The sequence below is a fragment of the Zootoca vivipara genome, chromosome 6 (assembly GCF_963506605.1).
Source record: "Zootoca vivipara chromosome 6, rZooViv1.1, whole genome shotgun sequence".
NCBI classification, from domain to species: domain Eukaryota; kingdom Metazoa; phylum Chordata; class Lepidosauria; order Squamata; family Lacertidae; genus Zootoca; species Zootoca vivipara.
In genome coordinates, this window is record NC_083281.1 from 10,047,636 (window position 1) to 10,053,635 (window position 6,000).

At 45.5% G+C, this 6,000-nt stretch overlaps 1 long non-coding RNA gene across 1 annotated transcript; it reads right to left on the bottom strand.

Moving 5' to 3' along the window:
• Window positions 1-384: 384 nt before the first annotated feature.
• LOC132592270 (uncharacterized) lies at window positions 385-990 on the bottom strand. Its single transcript, XR_009557717.1, has 3 exons — window positions 896-990; window positions 652-778; window positions 385-497 (listed from the first exon to the last, which is right to left on the bottom strand). It is a non-coding gene; the product is annotated as an uncharacterized LOC132592270 (long non-coding RNA).
• Window positions 991-6,000: the final 5,010 nt, after the last annotated feature.

Sequence of the window (6,000 nt, forward strand, 5' to 3'; positions counted from 1 at the left end):
ATGTCATTATTTGGTTTGTGGGTGTAGTGTAGATTTCACAGGAAGGGAGGAATTCCACTTGAGGGCACTGTTTTACTTTGTGGAAAAGCAGGTTTATACCTGCCCAGGTGTGAAATTTGAGGGGTTTTTTTTTCTAACAACTCTCGGGGAGTGGCCTGGATCGTTGTGTCAAAATTTCAGGACGATCGGTCAAGCGGTTACGGAGAAAAGTGGAACACACACTTTCACGATTTTTACATTTATATATATATATAAGTTATCCCCAATAGGAAAGATTCAGGGTTTTTCTTTATATTATATTTGAGTATTTTTTTGATTTCTTCAAATACTTGATTCCAAAAATTATTTATTTCCCCACAGTGCCACCACGCATGTATAAATGTTCCCGTCTCTTTACAGGTTGCCTCCCCTGTCTACCACGTACCTCCTTGAGGTCTACAGAGTCCCAGAAGGTGTCGCTCTTTTCTGCTTCATGAGCCGATATCCATTTTGGGGAACTGCAGAGGAAGAGGGAGAAGCCCTGTCAGCAATGCTGGGAAGAGGGGACAGACTTCCCAGAATCCTCTGCAACCTGGCCTGACTCTACAAGGATCTCTTTGGCCACTCTGGCTTCCCTGCCTGGGCTTCCCTCCTCCTCTGTCTGCTACGTACCACAGCTGTTAGGTCTCCGGAGTCCCCCCAGGAGTCAAAGCCGGCATCTCTGAGGGTCAAGGGGGTTCCTGCCGCTTTGGGTCCTCAAGAAAGGGACCTGATTGTCCCCGATATCGCTTTCGAGCAACTGCGGAGGAAGAGGGAAAAGCAGGGTCAGGTCAGGTTTTACTTGTGCAAATAAAACCATGATGGAACGGAGGCCAAGGCACAAGGGGGTCTTGTGGGGATTCTTTTTCACACTGACCTGTGAGAAAAGGAAACAATTCACCTCCAGATTCTAGGAAACTGCCATGATCATCAATCAATCAATCGTTGATTAATAAGTTAATTCCGTATGCCGTCCTTCATCTGAAGCTCTCAGGCCTGAGCCACGTGCCGAGCGGCCTCCTCTCCGCCTGCACCCCGCAGCAGGTGCTTGTTCTTGGTGGTGTATTTTTGAAGACATTGCAGACCCAGGAGACAATGGTACGGAGCCTGAGGCAAGTGGGGGGTCCTCGGGGGCCTCTTTTCCCCTTAGACCTGTGAGAAAAATAAACAATTCACCTCCAGATTATGAGAAACTGCAATGATCATTAATCAATCAAATATCCCCCCACCCCGGCGGATTGGTGCAAGCCTCTCAACTCCTCCTCACCTTCATTCAGCCTCCCAACTCCTCCTCACCTTGGTTCAGGGTGGACACAGTTGCAGTGCTGGCGAATGCACCACCTGAGCCACGTGCCAAGCGGCTTCCTCTCTGCCTGTACCCCGTTGCTGGTGCTTGTTTTTGATGGTGTTTTTTCGAAGACATTGCGGACCCAGGAGACAACGGTACGGAGCCTGAGGCAAGTGGGGGTCTTCTGGGGGTTATTTTCCCCGCAGACCTGTGACAAAAGTGAACAACTCACCTCCAGATTCTGAGAAACTGCCATGCTCATTAATCAATCAAATTCCACCCCACCCCCACCCCCAGTGGATCAGTGCAAGCCTCACAACTCCTCCTCACCTTCATTCAGCCTCCCAACTCCTCCTCACCTTGGTTCAGGGTGGACACAGTTGCGGTGCTGGCGAATCCACCGCCTGAGCCACGTGCTGAGTGGCTTCCTCTCCACCTGCACCCCGCTGCAGGTGCTTGTTCTTGACGGTGTTTTTTCTAAGACATTGTGGACCCAGGGGACAATGGTACGGAGCCTGAGGCAAGTGGGGGTCTTCGGGGGCCTGTTTTCCCCGAAGACCTGTGACAAAAGTAAACAGTTCACCTCCAGATTCTGGGAAACTGCCATGATCATTAATCAATCAAATATCCCCCAACCCTAGCAGATCGGTGCAAGCCTCCCAACTCCTCCTCACCTTCATTCAGCCTCCCAACTCCTCCTCACCTTGGTTCAGGGTGGACACAGTTGCGGTGCTGGTGAATGCACCACCTGAGCCACGTGCCAGGCGGCTTCCTCTCTGCCTGCACCCCGCTGCAGGTGCTTTTTCTTGATGGTGTTTTTTCGAAGACATTGTGGACCCAGGGGACAATGGTACGGAGCCTGAGGCAAGTGGGGGTCTTTGGGGGCCTGTTTTCCCCGCAGACCTGTGACAAAAGTAAACAGTTCACCTCCAGATTCTGGGGAACTGCCATGATCATTAGTCAATCAAACCCCCCCCCCCGCGGCGGATCGGTGCAAGCCTCCCAACTCCTCCTCACCTTCATTCAGTGTGGACACAGCTGCGGTGCTGGCGAATCCACCGCCTGAGCCAAGTGCTGAGCGGCTTCCTCTCCGCCAGCACCCCGCTGCAGGTGCTTGGAAGACATTGCAGACCCAGGAGACAATGGTACGGAGCCTGAGGCAAGTGGGGGTCTTTGGGGGCCTCTTTTCCCTGCAGACCTGTGAGAAACGTAAACAATTCACCTCCATATTCTGGGAAACTGCCATGATCATTCATCAATCATACCGCCGCCCCCCCCCCCCCGGCTGATCATTCAGCCTCCCAACTCCTCCTCACCTTGGTTCAGGGTGGTGGACACAGTTGCGGTGCTGGCGAATCCACCGCCTGAGCCATGTGCCGAGCGGCTTCCTCTCCGCCTGCACCCCGCAGCAGGTGCTTTTTCTGTGTGATGTTTTTTTTAAAAAAAAGTCAACTCTTTATTACATTTTTGTTTTTACAAAACATAGCAAAATATCCCAAAATGACAATACAAAATAAACAAAACACAGGATAGCAGATTGATATAGTCCATTATGGTCAATAAATATTTGACCCCTGCGACTGGCTTTTGGCAGTGGCCCCACTATGTCAATTCCTAGCCTTTGGAAAGGAGTAGCTATTATAGGTAAAGGGCATAATGTGGCTTTTGTCTTATCTTGCCCATGACCCTGTAACTGACAAATATGACAGGTCTGACAGAACATTTTTATTTGTTTACCCATCCTGGGCCAAAAGAAATTTTGTGAGATTCTTTGCTTGGTGCGTGTTATCCCTAAATGACCCCCAAATATACTTCCATGGGCATGTTGCATAATTTTGTGTCTATATTCCTGAGGTACCATGAGTTGTCTATGAATTTGTCCCCCGTCCCCTCTAGTGGGTTTTAAAAGTATTTCTCTGTATAGTAAATCATTTACAACTACAAATCTTTCTGGGCATTCTGCGGTTAATATTTTACTAGGATCTGCAGCTTGAAAATAGACTTGCAACTCTGTATCGTTTTTCTGCTTGTTAGAGAAACATACTGCTTGCCTATCTGTAACTGGCACAAGTCTTGCTTCTTCAGGCTGTGCAGCACTTGTAACATTGTCTCCGTCTTTATCTGCCTGACTCTGCTTTTGTGACCTAGTCAGTACTAAAGCACTCTGCACATGGTCCAGAATGTCCCACCCTATCAACATAGCGGTTGGAATTTCTGATGACACCACCACTTCCCAATCTCCAGTCCAATCTATATCTTAAATGAACTGTCACTAAAGGTAAAACTACGGATTCTTTGAAATTCCCTTCAGGGTGACATTTTTTCCTTAAAGAATATTGGTCTCAGTTACAATATCAGAATGAACGATACTTATTTGAGAACCGGTGTCCTTTAGAGCGATATACGATTTATCATTTACCCAAATTTCCTCTCCAGTTTTAGCTAATAATATATCATTTTGTCTAATTAAATAACATTGAACAACCCGTGCCACTGGTAAGGGTTCCTGGTTCCCATGTTGCTCTTCTGTTAAGACAGGCTGTGGCATACTCGGCCTTTCTGTTGTTACCATAGCAACTGTGGCAGTTGGTAGATTCTCCACCTTCTGCGCACAAAATGTCTGCTTTTGTGGTATATTAGTTTTTTGTCTTGGGGTCTTTAGACTAAAGGTACACTGCGCCTGTCGATGTCCCCTTAATCCACATTGCCAACAGGTCAACTCGGGCCTATTTTGCCCTCCAAATTTATTTATTTTTCCCTCAGGGGTCCTGGGGGTATTGATCTCTTTATGGTGTACTGGCGCACTTGAGGTAAATTTCTTTTTCCCCACTTCTGTGGTAAATTTTGTGGGTGAATAACTTTGTTTTGCTTTATTTTGTTCCCAATGTTTGTCCCTCTGTTTAGGTGCATCAAACACATGTTCTCTGATCTCATTAATTTCATCAGCCAAATTTGCAGCCTCCTGTAATGTAGTTGGATGTTTTTCTTTTATTAAATATTTGAGATGGCTTTTTATTGTCTCATAAAACTGCTCTACTGCAAATACTTCTTTAATCTTCTCTACTGAATCAGCCCCTTCTTGCTCTAACCATTTATTTAAATAGTTGCTGGTTTTAGTTCCCAACTGAGCAAATGTTTCCTCACGAACTTTACATACAGTCCGAAACTTATGCCTCAGTTGCTCACTCGTTATCCCGAATCTAACGAATACCATCTTTTTGAATGTTTGAAAATCTCGGGATTGATCTAAGGGCATGTAGCGGTCACTCTGACCTGCACATCACCACTGGACGTTTTACGGTCGATTGGTGATGTGCCAACTACAAAATAAACACCTCCACCAAAACACCACAGACCAGGATACAGATAAAATAAAACGAAGTTGCTTTATTGTGTGTTCATATGCTTAATGGTTGCAGTACAAATCTTAGGTTGTTCTAAATTTCAGATGGTTCCTATACCGGCATATTACCTCTAATTATAAATTACCGGCCTATTACCGCTAAAGTCAACTAAGTAAATATTTATTAATAATCTCACAACTTTGTATCCCGTCTGACTAAATCACCACCTATTCTCCTTCCTCAATATATTAAACCAGCTCTCTTTGCATATAACCAACCACTCCTAGCTCAACCTCAACTCAACCTCCACCTCAACTGACTAACTGCCACTCAGGAGGGGTTTTTATCCCTGGGCTGAGCCCGCCCCCGAGGGTTCTATCTGCTCCAAGCTTAACCCCTCACATGCTGGGTCTTGTCTAGGTGGCAAATCGCCACAGGGCATTTGAGAGTAAATTTCAGTCAGAGTCCCACTGATACGTGCCCTTACTATTTGCATCTGTTAAAATCCTGACATACCTTATACCTGACAAGCCATTTCAAATGATATTATAAATGATTCAGGGTTGTCATGTTCCCTGTATTCTGGGAATTGTTTTAGATCTACCTTGTTAATGCTCTGGGTGGCACTATTATTACTATTATTCTGATTATTGAAAGCTGTTATTTCCAGCCTTTTCATCTCCAAATTGTATTCTTTTTCTTCTCTTTCTCGCTCCCTCTCAAGTTGTAATTTCATTTCTCTCTCTTTCATCGCAAATTGTAGTTTTTCTTTCTCTCTCTCAGCTTCTAATCATGCTAATTCCAATTTTAAACTATATTCTTTTTCTAGTTTCCATCTCTCAAAATCTTCTGAGATGTTAACACTCCTTCCTACAGAAGGATCTGTAATAATCTCTTCAGCACAGGTCTCCTCTACCTGTGACACCCCATTTTCCTCCTCAGAGCTTTCAACGTGAGCCTCTCTCAGAGTGGTTTTAGCTTTTTTAGGTGGCATTTTTTTTGTTTGTTTATTTATTTATTGGTGGGTGTTTCAACTATTTTGTTAGGCTGGGTTTTCACACTCAGGTCCCAAAGTCACGCCTAAAGTTACCTCAGAACTTTATCCAGCGTACTTTCTACTGACCTCTAAACGTAAACCCTCTTGCCCAAAATAGTTTAAAATAAAACGTAAGTCCAGCTTCCTCTCACAATCTCTCACGACAGGAGCAACACTTCACACCCTAGGGCTGGGTAACTCTCCACAGAATTCACCCTTTCCCCTTCCAGGTGTTTGTGTTCCTCTCCCTGACAGGATTGTAAGCTTGCCTCACTTTCCGTTTATCTCTGCTTTAATAATTCTTTATCCCGACG